This window comes from Lissotriton helveticus, chromosome 6, assembly GCF_964261635.1.
Source record: "Lissotriton helveticus chromosome 6, aLisHel1.1, whole genome shotgun sequence".
Lineage (NCBI taxonomy): Eukaryota > Metazoa > Chordata > Amphibia > Caudata > Salamandridae > Lissotriton > Lissotriton helveticus.
The window spans coordinates 176,780,908-176,794,518 of NC_136067.1; positions in this window are offsets into that span (position 1 = coordinate 176,780,908).

Sequence of the window (13,611 nt, forward strand, 5' to 3'; positions counted from 1 at the left end):
AATTTGCAAGCATGAGTTCGTGCCTCTGACACTTCTGGACTATGACTCCGTACTCTTGTCCTGCGTTGGATAATCATCATTGGGGATCAATCATCGATAAATTCGGGAGCTAAATGACTCTGCCACACTATCTAGTCAGTAAGGAGATTGTGGGTTCTTCAAAGTCTGATATCACTGAGGTATGTGGAAAGTCTACCTGCGCCTTTTATAATTGATAAACAATGCACTATTTAGTGTCCATAGTTCTGTTTGTGCAGATTTGTACCTGCAACAGTAGTAGTATGGATTGTCCTCCTATCCAAACCAAAAGTAAAGTAGTATCTTATTCTTTCTTGGTGGTCATTCACCTTTTTATTGTTGGTAATTGTCAAAGCATAAACATTTAGAAGACTTGAAAAGACATTATGGACAATCCCAGAGGACTCCACTCAGTGCATAGAGCTATTGCTGACTAGAATGGGAGTTTTGTTTAACACCTTTTGCCAAATGTGCAATCTTAGTTAGCTACACAGACAGACTAATAAGAATAATCTAGAAATACCACAGGGAGTCATAGTAGAGGCAGGATAAGAATTTAGATACAGTCTACAAGAAGATCAAAGACGATTTAGAAAAAATCGAATGAGGAACGCTAGGAAAAAATAGGTACTCTATATTAAAATTAAAACTTACCGGGGCCAGCAAAGGAGCCCTCGCCTGACCGATTATGGCCTTGAACAGCAGCAGCAGCCGATAACCCCTCCTCCTCTGTCCTCTTGTCTCTGGGGGGAGCTGATGTACAACATGAAAGAAAGAAAGACCCGAAAACATGGATGATTGTTGTCAACCAAATCAAACTTTTCAAAAGAACAATAACAAATATGTTGGCGAAATAGCAAATAGACAACTATTCCACGGGATATATTGACCTATCTCATGTGGTCTACTACGATATTAGTATTGCTTGATTTGCGGACCGTCGACTTGGAAAGTTATGTAACTCACTAAACAAACTACTAAAAAGGTTCGCCTAGGACTGGCAGGCAGTAGTCCGCAGCACGCGAAGTGACAGACAAACTCCATCGTGATTGCAGATCAGCGACAACACTAAAAAGTTTCCTACTACATTAACCAGTCATTTAAATACTCAAACTATCAATCCACCACCACTATTTCTTCTTATTGCCAGGTGTACAAAGGAAGGACTGGACTTGAGTCTCTAGGGGCAGATTTACAAGCCCCTTGCGGCTCTTTTGCTCCATTGTTGCGTGACTATTGTGACGCAGCGGCAGAACAAAAGAGGCGCCATGGTGCGGTGTATATTAACAACGTGACGCATATGGTAGATGCATCACGTTGTAAAGCCCTGCGCCATCAGGGGGCGTTCCGGCGCAAGGGAAGGCGTTCCTGCGCAGGAACGCATCCTAAAAGTGGCTGAGGGAAATCTACAAGATTTCAATCAGTCACTTTTAGGACAATGATGCGTGACTCAAACCCTGCACCTGCTTGAAGCAGACGTACGGCTTCAGGCAGCATTGGGGAGATAGGGCACCCCAGAGCATTGCTGGAGCTGCGCCATCATTGCGACGCAACTCCAGCAATGCGTCGCCTTTACGGCACAGATGCGTAAAGCTTTGGTGACGTTTTGGGCTCCTGGTGCGCCGCATTGTAAATACGGCGCACCATGGGTGGTGGTGGCGTGGCGCACAATTACTGGCGCATCCCTGCTACTTTGCAGGGATGCGCCGGTAATTGATAATCTGACCCTTAGTGTCTAGCACTACGCAGTTCTTTACACTACACTCATACATAATTTCTCAGGCCAATGAAATTAACACAAAATCGAAAACAAATAAGCATAGAAGCAACGCTACTGAGAAGGAGAGCAGTGCACCTGAAATGCACAGAAGATTTTGAAATATAATTTACCTACAATGTAATCGGCAGCATTATTCCTCTTGGTAAAAAACAAAAATTTGCAATATAATAACACACAGAGCAGGAGAAAACAGAGTAGTGATGAAATAGCTAGAAATAGCTACTACTACTCACCAAGCCCAGGGATCTCGATGCCGAGCACGTCCAGCAAGTCGCGTTCCCGGTCCAGGAGATCCGTCCAACGGTGGGTGGCCTGGTTGTAGATGCGCCGGACCCGAGAGTGTTGAAACATGGCCCGGCACTCCTTCTCCCACCGCTTCCGGCGCTCCCGGAGCCCGTAGCCGCTAGCGATCTTGCCGCCTGCCATGATGGTCCTGGGGAGGCGGCGCTGGACATAAAACACTAGTGCGGCCACCTCCTCAAACGCCCCCACGGGAGCCGGGCACAGGGTGCAGGACCCTTCCCCTTCTCAGGCTGCTTCCCGGCTCCCTTTACCATGGTCTGGGCAGAAAGGAAGGTAAATAATAAAGAAGAAATAGAATAGGGAAGAAGAAAAGAGTTTAAAAAAGTAGCTTAAAATTAACCAAAAGTAGCAGAAAACACAAAAATATAGAGCTAGAAAAATAGAGGGATAGATAATAAGTAAAATAGATTAAAAAAAACTTCAAACAAGCAAAGGATGGCAGAGATTGACAGAGGATACAGAAAGCATGCCCAGAACCATAGCAATGAATGAAAAACAAGATGGCCGCGCCCGTTCACGACCGCGTGGGTAAGTTCGCGCGAGATTCCCGCCGCGATCACACGCGAACATGTATTAGCGTGCCGCTCAATTTGCGAAATTACACATAGCTCCCGGAAACGGAAATACGTCACGCAAACAAGATGGCCGTGCCCATGTACGACCGCTAGGGTAACTTCGCAAACGTTATGCTACAAGCGGCTTGCGAAAACGCAAAAAATCACACGAACTAACACGCCGCAAAAAAACCAAATCGTATATTCGCACGAATTTGCGGCTTCCGATTTCGATCTCGCATGAATTTGCGCCCCGCGAATCGCGCGAAATTGCAGAAAACCGATTTTTGCAAAACTGAAAGCACTCAGCAGGTGCAAAAGTTCAATCTTATCATTAGTAACCATTCCCTGTAGTGCTTCCTGAGGGGCCCCTTCAGAGTTCAGTTGCCTACTTACAACTATTCTATGACCCTGCTCTGACCCTCACAGCAGGCTCAGAGAATAGCTACAAGTATACAACAAAGGTCCTGTTAAAAAAAATTACACTGCAACAGAAAGCAATTACAGATAAGGAAGCAGGTGCCAGCCTGGAAGTTCAAATTCAGTGACACATTCATCAGCCCTTAATTCATTCATGTCAGTTGAGGCAGGGCAGGTGTGCTAACGAATTTTACAAAACTGAAAGCACTTGGCAGGTGCAAAAGTTCAAGCTCATCATTAATGAGGAAGCACTTACAGCTAAGGAAGCAGGTGCCAGCTCAAATTCAGTGACACATTCATCAGCCCCAAATTAATTCATGTCAGTTGAGGCAGGGCAGGTGTGCTTTTCCCCCCATAATCTACAGTGATGAACCAGAGGGTGGCATGGGTGAGCCTGAGGGTGGCAGTGGTGAAACAGAGGGTGGCAGTGGTGAAACAGAGGGTGCTGTGATGAACCAGACGTAGAAACAACATGGTCGCGACCGTTGCTACCCGACAAGTAAGTTTGCGTTTGCAAACTGGTAAAAAACCCTTGTGAAATGGCAGAAACACTTGCAAATACAAAAAAAAGAATCCGCAAAATTCGCGAGAGTTCGCGGATTGCGAATCCGTAAATACGCAATTTCTCGGATTGCAAATCCGCAAAATCTGCCCATGCTTAGTGCATATGCACTTTAGCACTGATCAGCAGTGGTAAAGTGCCCAGAGTCATAAAACAGCTAACAGGTCAGAAAAAATACAGGAGGAAGGCAAAAAGTTCAGGGATGACCCTGCAAAAAGGGCCAAGTCCAAGAGGAGGCATCTGTATCCTTGCGCCAGTATGCTTTGTGTTGCTGAGCTGTCAGTGACTGTGTCTGTACAGATATGATGGGAAGCATGGGACTCGATTCGCGCATCCTTGTGGCATACTCTTGGGTCTCCCGCTGTGTTATCACCAGGTCATCCTCATTTCACCTTGGTTGCTTGCTGCTTGTGTCTCTAGACGCGATCCATCAGCAGCTTGAATCTTCTTGAGCATGCCTTCCAGGCCTAGCCTCCCATGATTTTTTCCCTTCTGAAATTGGTTGGTTGTCAGGTTCATAGTGTAGACCAGCAGGTCACACTTCCATCTCTTCTTTCTGGGTGCAGCATCATGCATCATCTTCCCAGTTGCCAACAGTCCTCTCTGCTTTCATCACTCTCTGGACCATGCAGGTAAGACCTCCAGTTGCTTGAGACAGATTGCGAGGAATGGTTTGGGATGAGCATGACTGGAGGGACTCCGCAGCCACATAGCTCGGTGTCTTTGCTGGTGCTGTTCTTCTCCCCCTAAAGAACGGTGATGGATTAAACCCAGATCTTTTGACTGGGTGTGAGTGTTTGATTGGTTTGGATGCTCCGTCCATCACCACCCCCTTTTGTACCGCTTTTGGCCACCATAAGTGTGGCAGGGTATCCTCAGACGTGAGTCCCTTGCTCACTTTGCCACTGGATTCAAGCAAGCCGGGCTGAAGACGGCTGTAATGCCAGAAACCGGTCCTCGGAAGCTTGTTTCCGGTCCAGGAAAGGCATGGCTTGGCAGTTCGGGCTGGACTGTTCCCATGAGGCACAGGGTCAGACTGATTTGCATATAGCCATGTCTGAACTGGGGTGACAGAGTGGGCTAAAGAACGGTGATGGATTAAACCCAGATCTTTTGACTGGGTGTGAGTGTTTGATTGGTTCGGATGCTCCGTCCATCACCACCCCCTTTTGTACCGTTCTTCTCCCCCGGCATTTGCGGTTGCTAGAAAGCAGCCAACACTTTGGAACCAACAGTCACACTGGGAAGTGTGGGGTAGAGATGCGGTTCACACTTGATGGTGGCTTACTTTTGGTTCTCCAGCTGAGCTGTCTCTTCACACTGTTATCTTGTGCCTGTGTGTATGTGTGGTCATTCAGTCTTTCAGTGTGTCAGGTTCGGTCACATGATCTTCTCTTCTGTCCTGTTCATTTCTCCTTCGAAAGGTGGCATCATGCCGCACTCTCTTCACCTCACTTGCTTTGTGTTGTGGCATCCGGCCACGTCTTCTGTGAGACCTACTGCCACCTCTGTCATATATGTGGGACTGTGCATCTTCTCCCGTACTGGACCACTTGCAGGTCCTGTCCTATCAGTAGGACTGGCCGTCTTCTCATCGATGCGTCAGCCAAGCTGTGAACAGCAGTGGAGGTAGGTTCACTGTCATGGATCCAGTCTGCAGCTTCTTTCATACCTTTCTTCTGATGGATAATGTATTCTGGGTGCAACTCAGGATCTCTGTGGGAGACTAGAGTCTCCTTTCATTTGCGATGGTTGCAGCTTGCCACTAGGGAATGTCAAGTCTCCTCATGTCTGTAATGGGTCGGTGAGCAACTCAGTTTTAAGGCAGTGTGGGGGAGGACTCACCCTGAATGGTCTTTGGCCCACTGTAGGTCAGTGCTAGTGCAGTTAGAGTGTAGATGCTGTCCTTCCTACATTCAAGCCATCTAGTCCTCCCCTCTTGTCTCTGTGAAGCACTGGTGGCACTGTGTATGTGGGGGAACATCCATTACAACGCGGGTTTTACACCGCAGCACCATTACGAGGGTTTTACACCGCAAGTCGTTACCATGACTTGCGCTGGAGGGCGCTCTAGACTAAGGAATAGTAGATTTACTATTCCAACACCTTCCCTATTGTACGTAGGCTGGTGTTGGAATAGTAAATCTTACTAATCTTACTAATCTTACAAAGTCCAGCACCCTACAGCACAAGTTGTGGTAACGACTTGCGTTGTAAAATCCTTGTTGTAATGGTACTGCGGTGTAAAACCCGCGTTGTACCGTCATACATCCGTGTATGTGTGTGGGGTAGATGGCAGGCAGCTCCTTACTTGTCTCTTTGTGGAGAACTGTGCCAGTCTTACTCCTCATGGCATCAGCAGCAGCGTCACCTTCATGGGCACCTGGCAGGCATCCAGGCTCTATCTATGACTGGTATTGTCTCTTTGAGGGCACCCTTATCTGGCTCCCTGTAGGCCTGCGTCCTTCCTACCATAGTAAGTGTTTGATTGCTAGTGGTATGTACAATGCTCTCGCCCCCTTCACAGAGTGAGATAGTCATTTTCTCTTGACTTGCCAGTGGACAGCCACTCTAGTCTGAGCTGTGCCTGGCATCTTTTCCCCCTCAGTGAGGTGATGGCAAACTTTCATTAGGTTTAGTTAAAAGTTCAAATGAGTATTAGGACTTGCACTGCGTAATTTTAACGTGGTTTTTGTAGTTGGCCGTGCTACAGAAACACACCCAAGAGGTGAATGAAAGGAAGATCAGAAAATACCGTAGAGATACCATCGACTATAAGTTAGGGGAAGTATACACATGGGCTGACATTTATGCTGAAAGGAGACAAAATCGTCCTTATACCGCACATACAGACACCTCATCATCCAACACTGAAACTTCCGAAGTGACGAAAAGTACCCCAACACCGGGTAATACCGAAGGACAACAACAGCCAACTACAAGTACCACATCTTCCTCTCCTTTTTTAGGGGGAGGCCACAACGAAAGGGACGACACCGGCGGGGAAAGAGAAAAACCAAGGAGAAAGGGAAAGAACCACTACAAACGAGGAATGTAGCAGCGAAGAAGGACAAGGGGATGAGGTTCCGTGATGATTTGAACCCGTGTTTTTAACATTGTCGCAAATACATAATTTTGGTATCAGTGAACCGCAAATGATCCATCTAGTATATCCTGGTGTTTTCGCTATGCTACGAGCAAGAGCACTCCTGTTACAAACACATTTCTGTTCTACCCATGGCATCCATCTTAGAACACGGAAGCCATTTTGTATTCTTTGCCCTCACATAGTCAATGAACACGCAATAACCTCTTTCAATTAAGGACACGTAGGCTTTAGCAGGCGATTCACCTTGCTAGTGACACGTGCACCTTAGGCAAGCAACGCTGTGGCAGCATGACTCAGCAAGAGCTGCCTCCCCAGCCTGAGGCCAGTCCTGCTATACTGGTTCTCGTGTCCGTTGGCCTGATCATGATTAGGCGGCCGAAGCTGGTAGCCTTGCCCATTTACGACCCACAAACATCTCTTATCCTACTGTTCTATCTTCTGCACCTGGCTCTGCTCCTTTCCTTCTGGGCTTTTATTAGGGGGAGGTAACGAAATTTACGATGAGGCGGTCCGGGTCTTGAATGAGAAATTGACATGGGATTATGATGGAATAGTGGGAACCCCTCGTTCGTAATGTTTTGACATCAGATATTGTTGACGATTCCTGTGCAACGCCAAATATTTATTGTTTAAGATACAAAGGTTTTTGAATGTGCTAACATGTAAAGAATTTGCCTGAAGCCCAATATTCAGTATATAAGGAGCAACCCTCTTTGTACAAATTGAACAGGCTCCTAGATACTGCCCATGTGTAGTTTCTGTGACTTCTGTGTCCCTGCAGTAATAAACCTTTGGTCTTTGACGCCACCATCGAGAAGCCCGTGTTTCTGTTTGTTTGTGCACCGAGGCAGGTAGAACTCCGGGGTCTTCGGGTGTTATCCCTGACACCTCTGGACGGAACCAAAAAGTCCAGAACTCCAATTGGCGCCCAACGTGGGGCGACGTCATTCGGTACCGGCCCAAAAGCCTGAAGAGTTCGAGAAGCTTCGTGTGAAGATTCCAGAGGGAGGCGCCCCACTTCATCGATCCCGGCATATCGCAAAAGTGGCCCGACGTTCTCTTCCACGAGGGTTCCCGTTCGGATGGCTACAGTGGTCCGTTGCTTTGACCGTCGCCCTGTCTTGGACCCGAGGTGCAGTCCTTAGTACGGCGAGACGTGACGGGTTTCTCCTTGGTGACGTCTTCAGTGCCTCAGTTAAGTATTAAGTGGTTGCTAGTTGGTTACTTCGTAAGGGTTGCTCCTGTTTGGATAATCCTTTTAGTTTTTGGTTTTGTTTGGTTTCGTAAGATTATCACTGGTTGTTCTGGTTAAGATAATCATTTGGTTTAGTTTGGGTATCGATACATTTGTTCGCTTTGGTAGGCCTAAGTTCTTGGTTCGAGTGCGCACCTTTTGTTTGTGGTTTGTCTGTTCTGTGTTCCGGATTATAAAATGGTAAGTCGGAAAAATTGTATGTTGTCTTGTTTTAGTTGCAACAGTGATTCCCAGTTGGAGGACTCGTGTTCGGTTCCTCCGATTGGAACTCCCCTTTATGATCTATATTGCAAATTTGGTGTGGGCCCTATCTCTTATAACGAGGTATGGATCCACTATACAGAGAAAGATGGTGTCCTTAGTTGGCCACTGCAAGTTAGTTTTGAACCCCAAGTTCTTGATAATTTAGAAACGAAATTGTTCAAGAAGAAAGCCCGGCCGGCAATGTTTGATTCTTTCCGTTATTAGCGAAAAGAATCTAAACAGAGAGAAATTAAAAAGTTGAAGAAAGAACAGAAAAAGCAAGAGTTGACTTTAGAACAGTCTGCTAAGCAGCTGCAACTCAACGAGTCTGAGAAAGCGATGGAGGTGGCCAATAGAGAGCGTAATTTAGCGATAGACAAGTGCTATCCTGTTTTGCCATCGAGTACAGCTAAGATAGTAGAGGACCCCAAAAAGGATCCCCTGTTGTCTTACTTGTTACGATCACCCCCACCGTATGCACAGGGTGCTACGGCTCCACCTATACCAAATGTTCAATTACCGGTTGCTGGACAACCTGGTGTTCCTGCTCCTCTGAATCAAGTTCCTGTACCTCCTGTGGTCAATATTAATGTTCCTTCGACACCCCCTCTTCCAGGGTTGCCGGCTTCTTTACCTATACCTGTATCGCTCACACCTGCTAGTTCACAGACTATTTTGCCCGCTACTCCTACTGTTCCTGTTCTATCTGTTCCAACTGCTACTCTATTTACTGCTTCTGCTAATATTATGACTCCACTTTCTGTTCGTCGGAGAATCACTGATTCTGTCTCTAATATTCTATCTCCCTTCTATAAAACTCTGATTAAGACTCCTACCTCTGACTCTGTGCAGAGACGTAGTCAGCTTCCCAGTACTGAAGAGCGAGGAATATTAGATTCCACTGCTCTTAGATGGGTTTCGAAAGTTGGAAGATATAATGTACAAGATGTATTAGATACATTTATGCAATGGAACGAACCGACACAACGATATGTGTTCGATGAAATGTGCTTCCTTCTACGTGAGGAATTGGAAGAGGATGACTCTGAATCAAATAGGGAAGAATTAATTAATGTTCAGAAAGAGTTTGCTGCAGGTATGATAGTTGGTCAAAATATAAAAGAAGCGATGAAACTGATTTTAAGTTATAGGAATGACCCATCCCTTCGTTCACCGAGGGAGTTAGAGAAACGTAGTACGAAACAAAATCGTCAATACCCAATGAGGGAGGTTCCACCAATTTGGCGTGAAGCTGTGCAAGCTAATGTAAACCTTGGTATTGCAGCCGCTCCAGCCCAATTCCAGAGAGTATGGATACATATTCCATGGAAGCGAGCTGAAGTATTAGCAGTGAAACAGGCCTTGCCAGATCCGCGTAAAAATCCTGCAGGATACTACAAAGAGTTGGCTCAGACAGTTGACGCTTGTGTATTGAATCTAGCTGACATAGATCTGCTATTTGGTAATGTAGTACCGCAACCAATTTGGGCTAAGATTCGTAAAGAGAATTATCCAGTTGCCCTAGGTGGTGATTGGGCAGCTATAATTGCAGCGGATGGTCAACAAATAGGTGGTTCTAAACCTGAACCCTTAATTGCTAATTTGCCTGGTAGAATAATCGATTTAATGAAAACCCTGATGCCTGCATTACGCGTTAACTGGGACAAATTGTCCGCATGCAAACAGAAGAAAGACGAAAGCGTCTCCGACTTTTTCACAAGATTCGAGGAGACTTTCGTGGATCATAGTGGTCAGGATATGAGCACAGAAGGAGGCCAGAGATTATTTGTTGATAAATTTGTGCACAATCTGTTGCCAGAACTTAGTGGTAAATTAAAGAATTCTGAAAGTGCGTGGGCTGTCTCTACGACTGCGCAAATACTTGCGACTGCCCAGTACTATGAAAATAGGGATAAAGAGGAGAAAGAAAAATCAGATAAAAAGACGAAAGATTTAAAAACTAAAGTTCTTTTACAGCAAGCATATCCGCCTCGCATGAATAATTCTCATACACAGCAAGGGTCATATCAAAGGACGGAGTATAATTCTCAGAGGCCACAGTACCAATGGAATCAGTGTGCTTATTGCAAAATGGAAGCCCATTATAAGACTGAGTGTCCAGTCTTAGCGCAAAATAATGCTGCGACAGCTCAGAGAGGTCGTGGTAGCTCTATACAAAACTCTAGAGGTCGAGGACGAGGTGCTATGCCTCCACAGACAAGTGATCGCCCTTCTAATCATTTCGATCAGCGAAATGGACAATCTGCCCAACAAAATAGGTCTCAACAGTATCATGTTGAAGACTACTATGAAGCTAGTGAGGAAGTTCAGCCAAGAGAGTACTAGGACAGCCATGGACAAAGAGAGGGAGTAGTATCAGTTCCAGTAGATCAGAGTGGGCCTTATGTCGCAGTAGCAACATCAGGTATAGTCGAACCGTTTCTGTTGGATACTGGTGCAGCAAAAAGTTCTATCATACATGCGAAACTCCCTGGCGCACCTTTGTCTGGCTCAACAAACGTTTCAGTAGGTTTTTCAGGCGCCCCTGTTCACAACCCTGTTTCTGGTCCTTTGTCTATTTCTGTTGGACCGCGCCACTTGAAAGCACCCCTGATTTTGACGACAGGTTGTAATGAAAATCTGCTTGGTTTAGACTTGTTAAAACGCCTGTACGCGACATTGTACTGTTCTCCAGAAGGAGTACAGCTTACGTTGGGTAAAAGAATCACCTCTCCAATGTACTTGTCGATGGATGCGCTTCCACCAGAGCTGCGTTCTCTCCCTGATACTCTTTGGGCGACTGGTCCTAATGATGTAGGTCTTTTAGAAATTCCACCATATGTAGTAACTTTGAAAGCGAATGTAAAACTTCCACGAATTCCACAATACAAGATCTCGAGTGAAGGTGAGCGTGCGCTCCTACTGATAGTGCAAGATCTGATCAAGAAAGACGTTGTAGAAGAAACTAGAGGTAATGTCTGTAATAGTCCTGTACTGCCTATTCTGAAACGAACTGACCCAACAAAACCTCCAGTATATAGGTTTGTAATTGATCTTAGAGAGGTTAATAAAATTGTGATTCCACAGTTTCCTGTGGTTCCAGACATTACTGCATTGTTGACGTTGATTCCTGCTACAGCAACATGGTTTTCGGTTATCGACTTGAAAAATGCCTTTTTCAGCATTCCGATAGCCGAGGAAAGCAGAGATATCTTCGGTTTCTCTCTAGGAGGACGAAGCTTCAGGTTTAAACGTGCTCCACAAGGTTATTGTGAAAGCCCGTCCATTTATAGTCAAGCATTAAAAAGCCAGTTAGACTCCTTTGTACTTCCTCCTGGTTCTGCTTTAGTACAATATGTCGATGATCTTCTAGTGGCTGCCGATGACAAGGAAACTTGCAAAACAGCTACAATTTCTTTATTGCATCATTTGTCAAATTTGAATCACAAGGTGTCACCTTCAAAAATGCAATACTGTTGCCAAGAAGTGACCTACCTAGGTCATCTCTTGTCAAAGGAGGGAAGGAAGTTGACCCCAGAGAGAATAAAAGCAATTACACAGATGAATGTTCCTAGCACGCAGAGAGAAGTACGTGCCTTTTTAGGTATTACCTCATATTGTAGGCAATGGATCCCAAATTTTTCTCTTTTGGCAAAACCGTTGGTAGCTTTGACTGGGAAAAATGTTCCGAGTCCAGTGCCATGGTCTGCCGAATGTCAGGAGAGTTTTTCTGAGTTACGAAATGCACTGTGTTCAGCTCCTGTATTGGGTACACCCGATTACAGTAAGCCATTTACGCTCTATGTCCATGAGAGAGAAGGTTGTGCGTTGAGTGTTTTGACACAGAAATTTGGTGATAAACAACGCCCTTGTGCGTATTTTTCATCAACATTAGATCCGGTAGCTAGAGCGTTGCCTAGTTGCTTGAGAGCTACAGCCGCAGCTGCAGCCTCCATTCGACAATCTGCTGGTTTAGTAATGAACAACATGCTAGTGGTTATGGTTCCTCATGCTGTGGATACACTCATGAACCGAACCAAGACGCAGCACCTTACCAGTGCTAGATTATCAGGTTACGAACTGACATTGCTAGCGAGTCATATTCAGATCAAAAGATGCAATGTATTGAATCCAGCAACATTGTTGCCGACTAGTCAAGAGTCGAGTGATTCCGAACCACACGACTGTTGTTTCAGAACTGAGGAAGAAACAAAAGGACGAATTGATTTAAAAGACACTCCGTTATCAGATCCAGATGGCACGTTGTATGTTGATGGGTCTTGCTTCAAATTGGAGAATGGTGATGTGACTGCTGCCTATGCAGTAACGACTTTGAGTACGATTGTGGAGACTGCAAGAGTGAGTCAGAATTCTGCCCAGGCTGCAGAATTGATCGCGCTAACAAGAGCGTGCGTTTTAGCTAAGGGAAAGAGAGTGAATGTGTTCACAGATAGCCAGTACGCGTTCGGCGTAGCCCATAGTTTTGGCCGTTTGTGGAAAGAGAGAGGTTTCATTACGTCCCATGGGACTAAGATTCAACATGGTCAGCTAGTTAATGACTTGTTGGAATCTCTAACCTTGCCGACTGAAGTTGCGATTGTGAAATGCAGTGCTCATAAAGCAATCACGGATGATGTTGGTCGTGGGAATGCTTTTGCTGATGAGACTGCAAAACAGACAGCTAGAAATATGATGAGTAGAATGTATGTTGCAACGTCTGCAAGATGGATTTCTGAGTCTGGAATGTGTGAGGACACAGTGGAAAGCGTGAAAGAAATTCAGAAAGAGGCGACTGAGGAGGAAAAGCTTGCATGGAAAGAGAGCACGGGTAAATTGGACCCGAGTGGGTGTTGTATTGACTTGTCGGAACAACAGCGTTGGATGTTGCCTGATGCGTATGTGATTGCAGTAGTAACGATGGCACATGGAGCAGCGCACATCAGTTCTAAAGGGATTTGTAAGATGTTGGCTCCAGTTTGGAAGAATGATGGGATTAGTAAGTGTGCAGAGAGAGTGGTGAGAAATTGTATTGTATGCTTGATGCATAATCCTGGCAAGGGAATCCCCACACCTGCAGGTCACTTCGCTCCTCCTTCCTGCCCCTTTGAAGTGATTCAGTTAGACTTCATTCATATGGATCGTTGCAACAATCTAAAGTACGTCCTAGTGGTAGTTTGCGCGTTCTCCAGATGGATCGAAGCATACCCACTGAAGGACAATACTGCTTTGTCCACTGCCAAAATCCTTCTTAAAGAATACTTCCCCAGATTCGGAATGCCACGGATTGTATGGTCAGATAATGGAAGTGAGTTCGTAGGGAAAGTTATGCAGAGTGTGTGTGCCGGCCTAGGGATTAGACAAAAGTTT